At 39.0% G+C, this 10,702-nt stretch overlaps 1 protein-coding gene across 33 annotated transcripts in view; it reads right to left on the bottom strand.

The window, feature by feature from the left end:
- SOX5 (SRY-box 5) overlaps positions 1-10,702 on the bottom strand; it is a 1,006,514-nt gene that overhangs the window by 469,787 nt on the left and 526,025 nt on the right. The window lies entirely within an intron of this gene.

Genomic DNA, 10,702 nt, shown 5'->3' with positions numbered 1-10,702 from the left:
ATGGTGTATAGGTCACAGACATAGCTCGGATCCCGTGTTGCTGTGGCTCTGAAAGCAACTGTAGCTCTGATTCGACCCCTAGTCTGGGATCCTCCATATGCTGCGGGTACAGCCCTAAAAAGCAAAAAAAAAAAAAAAACAAAAAACAAAAAAACAAAAAAACAAATACAAACAAACAAAAATGTTTTCTAGCTTTAGTTCTACGGAAAATATACAGACATCTCAATCATATGGAAGCCTACCATTTTCACAGAGACAAAACAGGGATTAGTTTATATAATAATTATTATTAATTATCATTGTTCCATTAATTTGAATATGTAAATATAGAATCAAAGTTTTAAAGATGCAAAGAACCATTTAGGTTGTCTGGCCCCACTTCCTATTATTTGTTTGTTTTTTTCCTAAAACTTGAGTCTCAGAAAGGAAGAGATCACACACCAAATGAGCCACTGTGTTTATTCCACTCAACACCTCCGTCTAAGCCTGAACCGTACGGTGATGAACGGTCAATTTCTTCTAGGTTAGTCAGACACTTGGAGGGAGGAACACGTTACCTGTGGAGTCGCACAAAGATCTTAACAAGTTCACTGCGACAATGGTTAATTAAGTGTTCCCAGTGTCTCCGAGCTGATTTTCCACTCTTAGAAGCCATTTTCTTCCAGAGAGAAGCATAGTCACTCGGTAAATGGGAGTTGAGTTTTACCGAACACCCTTTGATCTATATCTGTATATTTTTCCCTTCTAAAATAAGAGAAGCAGTTGAAGGAATGGAGGCAATTAGTAACTTTTACCCAAAGGAAAAAAGTTATCACTAAAATCCCACAGGATGCATCCTGGGTCCCACACTGTGTGGCAAAGCCTGTCTGGTGAAGCTAAACTAAAATTAGGTCCTTCTAGTAATTACATCCCTTCGAAGGAAGCAGAAGACAGAACCATGTGGTACTGAATTCTAGAACAGAATAAATCACATTAGAGTATATTTCCAAAGTATTTACTCTTATAAAGTCTTTTTTTTTTTGGCCTTGCCCATGGTATGTGGAAGTTCCAGGCCAGGGGTGAACCTGCACTGCACCACAGCAGCCACCCGAGCCACAGCAGTGACGACATCAGATCCTTAACCCATTGTGCCACCAGGGAATCCCTAGTCTTCCTAAGTTTTGTCTGAGCAACATTGAACAGTCCTTAGCACCTCAAAGGCGCCAAACCTACACATTGTATAGGCAACCAAGGGTTAAAGTTGCCTGATGCAGGCGCTCATCCCCTGTGAAGATTTTCAGTGACTTGGGTAATTCCTTTGGTCACTTCACCTGAGGGTACTCCCAAGAACCTGAATTTCTCTCCACCCCGTCCCAAAGTCAAGAGGAGTAACACACATAAGAGGAGCTCTCCCAGCCCAGGATTAACAACAGTCAGTCAGCGCTTCTTACTCAAAGGAAGAAAACAATTAAGTGAAACCTTGAAGCAATCTTGTCCTGCCTGTTGAGCCTCTTCATCCCTCAATGTGTGGTTAGCAAGCGCGGCAATCAGGGCTAAGGCCTGCTATCATTTGGCCTTAATTAAAAAAGACACAAGCAGCCGAGCTGTGAATTGGAAATGTAGCTACGCACTACCCCTGATTAATTCGAGGCTCATGTTGGATTAATAACTCCAAACAAAGAACAAAAGGAAATTGTTATGCGAATTGCAGCCCTCCCAGGCCAGACAAAGGTCAAATCACAGGATTTCAATTTCATCCGGAGTCGCTTAATCAACTCCCTCGGAAGGAAGACCATATGTAGTTCTGAAAGCTACCCATTGTAGTCCTCTTGTCGCTGGACCTGAGGGACGGCGGTCATCCTCTCAAACTATTCTCAATCGCTTCTCTTCTTTCCCCTTTAATATGACAAAAACTTCATTATTACCAGGGATTAAAGAAGAAGAGATCTGCCCTGCAGAAAACAACCCAACAACTGCTGGTTTATGGAGGAAGCTGGACACTCTTGGCACCAAGCCTACAGGGCCTGTTCCCTTCCCAAGGAAGGTCTTCACCAGCAGCTAGAGTTCTAACCACCACAGGGTGACGTCATAGGCAGAGCATGGGCAGGGTTGTAGTACTACAGGACATTTATCACGCGATGAGAAAAAAAGATACCTTCCCACCTATTAAGTAAAAGGAAATGGAGTGAGGAGCTCCCTGGCAGCCTAGCAGTTAGGGACCTGGTGTTGCCACTGCTGTGGCACAAGCTCAATCCCTGGCCCAGGAATTTCCACATGTCATTTGCAGCAACACAGATGATCCTAGAGATAATCAAGTGAAGTAAATCAGACAGAGAAAGACAAATGTCATATGAAATCACTAATGTATGAAATCTAATAAAAAATAATACAAAAGCACTTTCACAAAACAGAAACAGACTCAAAGATTTCAAAACCAAACTCGTAGTTACCAAAGGGGAAATGCTGAGGGAAGGGATAAAATTGGGAGGTGGGAACTGGCATATACACACTACTACATATAAAACAGCTAAGTAACAAGGACAGGGAAGTCTACTCAATACTCTGCAGTGGCCTACATGGGAAAAGAATTTGAAAAAGAATGGATATATGTATAACTGATTGTCTTTGCTGTACACCTGAAACTAACATAATGTTGTAAGTCAATTATGATCCAATAAAATTTAAATTTTTTAAAAAAAAAAAAAGGTACTGAGATTGCAGAAGGTATCCAGAGCTCTCTCTCTGGATAAAATGGAAGCTCTGCATGAGATAGGAACAGAGGTCAAAGACCTGAGAGGCAAGGCCAGCACCCCCATCCTCCCCCCATAGTTCGGGAGTTCATCCACATTTGGGGTTTCTTTCTCTTAGAGACCACACCAAGGATGTAGGCTGAGCATGGCAGGCTCTCATTAGCAAGACGGGTTTAAGTGGTTTGAAGATGTGATGACTTACATTGCAGTGTTAACACTTTTCACCCTGTCAACACCAAAGAGTTACAAATGGTCACCTTTCAGGACCATTACACCATCGTCCTACAATAATCAGGGCCCAGTGCTCCTCCGTTGACACTCCAGCAAATTAAGGCACTCTTCCAAATGACAAAAGTATAATTTCAGGGTTTTTTTTTTTTTAATGAGAATTCCAGGGTAGCCTTTTGGATGAATGGAATTAGCACTAGTATCTTCAGGTCATAATGGTAAACATAATTCTTATCTGAGGGATTCACTAAAGTGCTTAATAAACTTCATAAAGCCCTATATGTTACAGATGCTCAGTAATCGAGGACTTATATATATAAATCGTCAGGATTTATATCATCCAATGATATGGCAAGATGTTCAGCCTCTACCTTTACAGAATGTGATAACAGTGGCTACTTTCCTTCAAAAAGTCTTGATTAGTCACTTGGGAAATTCATTTACTCCTCTGAACTCCCATGCCGTTTTGTCAGGATTTCTTTTACTGAACCTAGAATTTTCTCATGTGTATTACGTAATTCATTCATTTATCCTTTTACCCACTGGGCAAATAGTTTTTAAGTATCTTTGTGTCAGGCATCGTGCTAGGCACTGGAGATAAAAGGATGACTAGAAGTAGACACTAGCCTTGCTCTCCTGGTCTTTACAGTTTAATCAGTGAGACAAATACACCAATGCTTAAATAAACGTAAAATGTAAATAAAGTCTGTGTCACAAAGGAGGCACATGGTATAATGAAATGTTAACTTGTTCAGGGAGGATTCCCTGAGGAATTGAGACTTTTTACTCAGATGTAAAGTAAGAATATAAGCTGAACTTTGCGGCAAGAGAGGAGACAGACGAGTCTCTATTCTCTGAGAGAGTGTGGCAAGTGAATTGGTCTGAAAGTCAAGTGGTCTGAACCCAGATGACAAGAGTGAGAGCAGTGTGGGCAGAGTCTGGAGGGGCAGGTGGACCCTAAAAGGTAAAAGGCAACCTTGTAGGCCATATCAAGGATTTTGGTGTCATCCTTAAAAAAACAAACTAACAAACAAACAAAAAAAACACAACAGGAGAAAACCTCTAAGATTCTTTAAGAGGAAGTGGTCAAGATACAAGTAGAATTGTGTAGCCATTGTCATTTGCTACCCATTCTGCAAGCTCTCTAGTGGTTGAAAGCAATTTACTGTTGTCCCTTCCCAGGGCCCAGCACAATGCTTTTGCCCAGCAGAGCAGCATCTCCCTTTCAAGGATGGGCAGGGCTGATTCAGTTGCTATCACAGCTCCATACATGTTCCCATGCCTAAACCATACACTTGATGGAAAGGGATGATCCTCTCAGAAAGAGAACCATTCCTTGATGAAAGTTCGTTTCAGTTCAGTTCAATGTAAAAGCATTTTAATATGATGTCAATTCAATACCAGTGAAGGAAGGAATGGCTTTTAACTTAGCTGCACCACTGGAAGATGGCAGTCAGTGCTCTCAACAAAACTTCTGACCGGGAGTCAAAAAACTGGCAGGCTTCCCGTCTTGAAATCAATTGCTATTGTCTGGGTTGGATGTCTTCTCAAGGGAAAACAATGATTTCTGCCTTCTAAGATATCCAAAGGTGTAATGGCAAATTAACTCCTAAATATTAAAGTTCAAGTTTTATATTTCAATTTAATGGGTATCAAAAAAGTTATAAATGTATCTGTGAGTCATAGTTCCCAGGGAGCATTCATGCAAGCTACTACGTTCCTTATGTGACATGCGACGATCAAATAATGAGCACATTCAGGAAGCAAATTCAGATGTTTGTTACACATGATAGAACAGCTGCATCCAGAGCTTTCTGAGGATTATTCTTCAAGTTTCTCTTAAAGCCACTTCATTTCCTTTCTGAAAGGCACTATTACTTGATCTGCATAGTTAAGACAAACCTCAGAAATTGGATGAATGTTAAATTTTTCATATTAGTCTGAAATACAGAAAAGCTGTCCAAATCCCAGATATAAAATGTACAATTATCTTGTAGACATTTTAAGTCTTATGTCGTCTGATCTGGAGGAGGAAATTTTATCTCAGTACAGAATTTGTTGACTATTTTAGATAGTTTGTAAACACGACTTCCAATTATACTCAACAAAATAAACAACCAAATTAGCTGCTAATCCTGATTGTTCCTTTTACTTCATTTTGACATAGGCCAAAAAAAATAGTCCTACATTTGGGGTCATTTAAACACTGTTGCCTAAAAAAAAAAAAAAAAAGCACAACACAAGAGTTGTGAGTTAAGTTGTATTTAGGGTACAATGAGGACTATAGCCTGGGAGGCAGCATTTCAGAGAGCTCAGAGAAACCACTCCAAAGAGGTGGGGGGGGAAGTTAGTATGTATGCGACTTTTGTGAAAGGGGAGGTACAGTCAACCAAGCACACATCTTGCAGAAGTTTGCTGCTAGTGTCACGAAGGTTACTGCTAGTCACAGGGAGCAGATGTCATCATGAAGGATTTTAGGGCTTTTCTAGATATGAGGAGATGCAAGAATTGGGCTCATAAATAAAATCTTCTCCTGAAAATTTCCAATTATTCGAAGACTGGTTCTGCCAATTTTCAGGAGTGCCTCACTCCTGTTCTCCACCCTAAACTCTTTCAGGGTGTACTGAAGGTCAGCAGCTGTAGCGCCCATGATTTAATCCTTGTAGAGGTAAATGGCAAGTGTCAATCTCTAGTTGGCAATACTTATCCTTAGAGTTGACATAGAAAAAAATCATAAAGTAACTTCCATTTGCTTAAGCAATTAAGTGTATCTTAGACTCAGATATATAAGTCTGAGGCACCAGGAATATAGCAGTAAATAAAGCAGATACAATCCCTGCCCTCAAGATGCTTTCATTATCTTTTCGACATGTAAAAAAGTTGTGATTTAGGGCAATATGTAAATTACACTGGGGTTATATGAGTAAGTGTTAAATCTATGTTTCAGAAATTCAGAGTGTTAGGTTTGAAGCATTCTGCTATGCTTCTCTTAAGACACCATGATCTTGTAATAAGGACTTAGCCAGATTCCCTCATGTCAGAAGCTAATTTAGACTAAGACAAGTACTGTGAGAATATTCTTTAACTTTACTAAGCTATTAGAATACAAAGAAGTACATGATCGCTTCAGCACTTTGGAATATAATTGCAATGGAGCATAATGGCTAGAATGAGTTAATTATGCTTTCCAAGATGGCAGACTTCTATTTTACACACTGTAAACATCTACTTTGTTTTACCTACAAAACAATTTCTTTCACCATATTATAAAGTAAATCTCATTCATACAATCAAAATATCAAGCTAATTTTTATTAAGACAATAAAGTAATAAAGTCTATTTCCATCTACATTGTGCTATATGACATTAACCAAAACCAAACCAAGTTTTAGAGCAAAACAAATCAATTTAGATTTAGTCTCCTAAATAACTGCTATATGACAGTCATGAAAAGTAAGCAGTATAGCTTAAAAATAACCACTAGAATTCAGAGAATATGAGAATTCAGAGGCATTTGCTCAAGATGAAAATTAAGCTTCAAAACAAATTGAGTTGACTAAAATCGCTTTTTCTTTTTTGGCCGCACCAAGGCATGTGCAAGTTCCCAGGCCAGGGGTTGAACCCATTCCACAGTAGCTACCCAAGCTGCTGCAGTCACAATGCCAGATCCTTAACACACTGAGCCACAAGAGAACTCCTGAGTTGACTAAATTCAACTACATTTCAGATATTTCTTAATATGTATAATAATTTTCAGACATTAATTCCAAATTATTTTGCTCACAGATGCTGCTAAAGTAACAAGTGAAAAGGGTCCCTAATGTATTAGGATTGGACAGAATGCATCAAAAGAGACTACAACCCTTAATCTCCATAAAACACCTAACCTGTAACTGCCTGTTCAGAATTTTATTTGACCTAATTATAAAAAGATAATAAAGACTAATTTTAAGCACTTAGATTTTTACTGAGCAAAGTAGAGTAAGATTGGTAATCCACACCAAATTTCTCTTAGCATGTTGGCAATTTTAAAAATGGTTTCTCCGAACATGATAATCTATATGTAAATTTAAAATGTGATAATTAGGAGAGTTCCTGTCGTGGAGCAGCAGAGATGAATCCGACTAGGAACCATGAGGTTGCGGTCAATCCCTGGCCTCATTCAGTGGGTTAAGGATCCTCCGGCACTGCCGTGAGCTGTGGTGTATGTGGCAGACTCAGCTCGGATCTGGCGTTGCTGTGGCTGTGGTGTAGGACAGCAGCTGTAGCTCTGATTTGACCCCTAGCCTGGGAACCTCCATATGCCTCAGGTGCAGCCCTAAAAAAAGCAAAATAAAATAAAATAAAATGCGATAATTAAAGTTATTCCACTTATTAAATTTTAGATTTGCAATTACTTAAAAAAATCTTTATTAATTACATAAAAAGAAAAAACTGTGGAAAATGTTTTTTAAATGTTAACTGTCTTTTTTAGGGTATAATCTTTTTCAAAAAAAAGGAAGGGAAAATAAAAAAAAGAAACAAAATAGAAAGCTCCTGAATAGAAGTGACCTGGGCAAAGCTGGGAGGATGAGCCTTTGTACTTAAAGGATACCCCTCTGAAAGTAGAAATGGAAAGAAAGGACTATGTAAGACTGTGATGCAAAGAGTGTGGCTGCCAGGAATCTGAGACCATTGTAATCTCAATGTGTCTCTAATGGAAAGGAACCTATTTTTCTAAACTCATACAAAAGGTCTGAAGGTCACATAAACAATGAAAGGAATCCAATCTAGAGAGAAAGAATTGAAAGATACTAGTTGAACTCCAGTTTTCTTGCTTAAACATCTCCATTTTTATTTTTTAACATAATCAATTTGCTAGCAGTTTTCCCAAAGAAAATATTATTTTAGATACAGAGTGACTGTATGGCCTTTAAACAGTCACAGGATGAGTCCTTCTTAAGCTGTGGAGACTCTCTATCCCTCTCTACTGGTACCCAGTGCTTATTACAGGGAAGAGGAAGAGGAAAATATTCCTCTCAAATCCCCAAATTAGTTGACAGCTAATAAACAAGTGGGAGATGGTAAAATCCAAAGAAACTTTCAAAATTATTCACAAAATGAAATGGCACACTTTACAAAACACCAATACCTGTAATTACTGAAAAAAATAACATTCCATGGAATAAATAACAATACTTGTTTGTGGCCACCCAATTTTCTTCTCAAATGAATCAGAAGAGTGAGCTGGCTCGCAATTAGAGTGAATATTAAGATTAGCAGGACTAGAATAATAAACACAGGAACTCTGTATACTTAACAATTAGCTCCTGGAGACCAGATTTTCTTTCTAATCCACATCCCTATAATAGATTTGGATTACTGTATGTAAATAAATTCTTAAAATCTGAACATTCCCAACATGGCTTAGCTTCTAAGCCAGATTCAACATACTTACACTCTTAAAAAAGTAGTAAGAAGAAAGCAAAATATCTCAAGCTATTTAGAGTACACCTAGTGAAAAAAAAAATAGCAAATGAAAACTTGCCTTGGCAGTTGCTTCCTAAAGGAAATGATTTTGACAGGGTAACCAAGGAAGTGAAGGTTTCAATGCTACTTCGGATGGCATAACGTTAACATGCAGAGTTTCTCCAACCTACTATTAGATGTTCTGAGTATAAATTATTTCTTATCTCAAAAGAGAGACATCTGAGAAAGACTTTTTTTTTTTAAATCATTGATTGTAATTAAATATTGGCTGGGAAAATGCCAGTTAGTACTGTGGATAGAATTGGTAAAGCCTTGACTATGGAGGAGCTGTTAACTTTGATTATAGATGCTAAATTGCTTGCAAAGATTCCTTTAAAGTTCTCCACTGAACATCTGCAACAGAGTTAATGTAATCCCATCCACTCAGAAGAGAAAGCCACCAGGGGAATAGTGTATCACCATCACAAACTCACACCAACCTCCAAGGACTTTACAGTGATTGTGAATATAAAATATAAAACCCCAAGCTACAGCAGCAACGACACATTTAAGAAAGATTTATACATAGGGAAACTTTTAAAAGTTAATTTGAAAGCCAGGTGAGCCCACAAAGGTTCCGATCATACCAGTGGAGTTATATTATAGTCTCATTGCTTGACATGAATTTTTCACAGCAAAACATCTCAAAATTGCCTCTAATTCACTACTCAGCCTATTCTGATGCATGGAACCTCTTCATTCATCTTGACAAAATTCACAGACACCAATTCACAAAACTTTTTGTATATCTAGCGCTATTAAATACTCCTGTTTCCTCAGAACAACTTCTCCCTTGATTTCTGAAATTCCAGACTCTTAAAATTTGAAATTTCTCATGATCTTACACTAGGTCACCTTCTTTATTCATTTCATGTGTAACTTACGCCCATGCCTTCAAGCACCATCTCTGTGAAAAGTACACTCAAATCTGCTCTCTTGCCCTTAGATGATTCTACTATCTACTCATATCTACATATTCTACTACCTTCCATACCATCATGTGAATGTCTTGCAGGCAATGAAAGTGAAAGTTCATCATGGTTAAAACTAATTCTGTATCTCCTCCTGCTTCTCCTCAATGTTTTCTAAGTAACACCACTCATTGAAACTCCTCAACATTTAAGAATAATCCCTGGCATTCAGCAAATTATTAGGTCATATTAATCCATCCTCCTCAGTATCTCTCAAGTTTGACACCATCGTCTTATCACTCTACTTTTCGCAGAAGCATAGCAAGATAAGATGCCAACCAATGGATGGTAACCACCCTTCAGCATGATTTCCCAAAGCTGTGTCCCCTCTGTAGAAAGGTTATTCAAGTGGATACCTAAAAGTAACATAACATGATATTTTTTAAGACCAGGGTGAAAAGTCCTAAAGAGGGCAATGTGAAAGCAGGAATGGACCTCATGTAGAGGCCCATTCAGGAGCCTAGTCTTCCACCAGTCAGAGCTACCTTCCTGCCCTCAGTTCCTCCAATATTAGAACCCAGCCAAGCTTTTAACTTTAGGTTACCATGATCTCTCTCTGGACCACTACCTATCTTGAACTACTCATATCTCTCTGTCTCTAGTCTTCTTCCCCTCCAACATACCCTCCACCCCACGTCTAAATGCATCTCTCTCTCTCTCTCTTTTTTTTAAAGGGCTGCACCTGCAGCACATAGAAGTTCCCAGGCTAGGGGTCCAATCAGAGCTGCAGCTGCCAACCTACGCCACAGCCACAGCCACAGCATCGTCAGATCTGAGCCGCATCTGTGATCTACCCCACAGCTCACAGAAATGGCGAACACTTAGCCCACTGAGTGAGGCCAGGGATCAAACCCACATCCTCAAGGACACTAGTTGGGTTCATTACCACTGAGACACAACAGGAACTCCTAAACACATCTCTTAAAAATGCAAATCCAAGCACATCAAACTTTTTCCAATACCACCAGAAGTCTAAGAAAAGTTCAGCATTTTTAAACAAGCTTCCTGGGGCCTCTCCAGTCTGGTTCCTGTTAACCGCTTGCTCACCATTCTCTCTGCTATCCCAAATTTCTCATTTTGCTGTTCCTTCATTTCATCATGCTTTCTCTCGCTTCCGAGCCTTAAAAAATGCTATTCTACAATTTCTAAGGTTTGACGGTGAGATGGAGTTCGTTGGCTGCCTTTGCCCTTGAGCACCCTGTGCAGTCAAAAGTTCTTTAGCAGTCAATACTTTCATAATAACAGTCCTTTTTAAATGTTGATCTT

Source organism: Sus scrofa, chromosome 5, assembly GCF_000003025.6.
Source record: "Sus scrofa isolate TJ Tabasco breed Duroc chromosome 5, Sscrofa11.1, whole genome shotgun sequence".
NCBI classification, from domain to species: domain Eukaryota; kingdom Metazoa; phylum Chordata; class Mammalia; order Artiodactyla; family Suidae; genus Sus; species Sus scrofa.
Note: the sequence above shows the minus strand (reverse complement) of the source record. Positions and strands in the feature narration are given on the sequence as shown.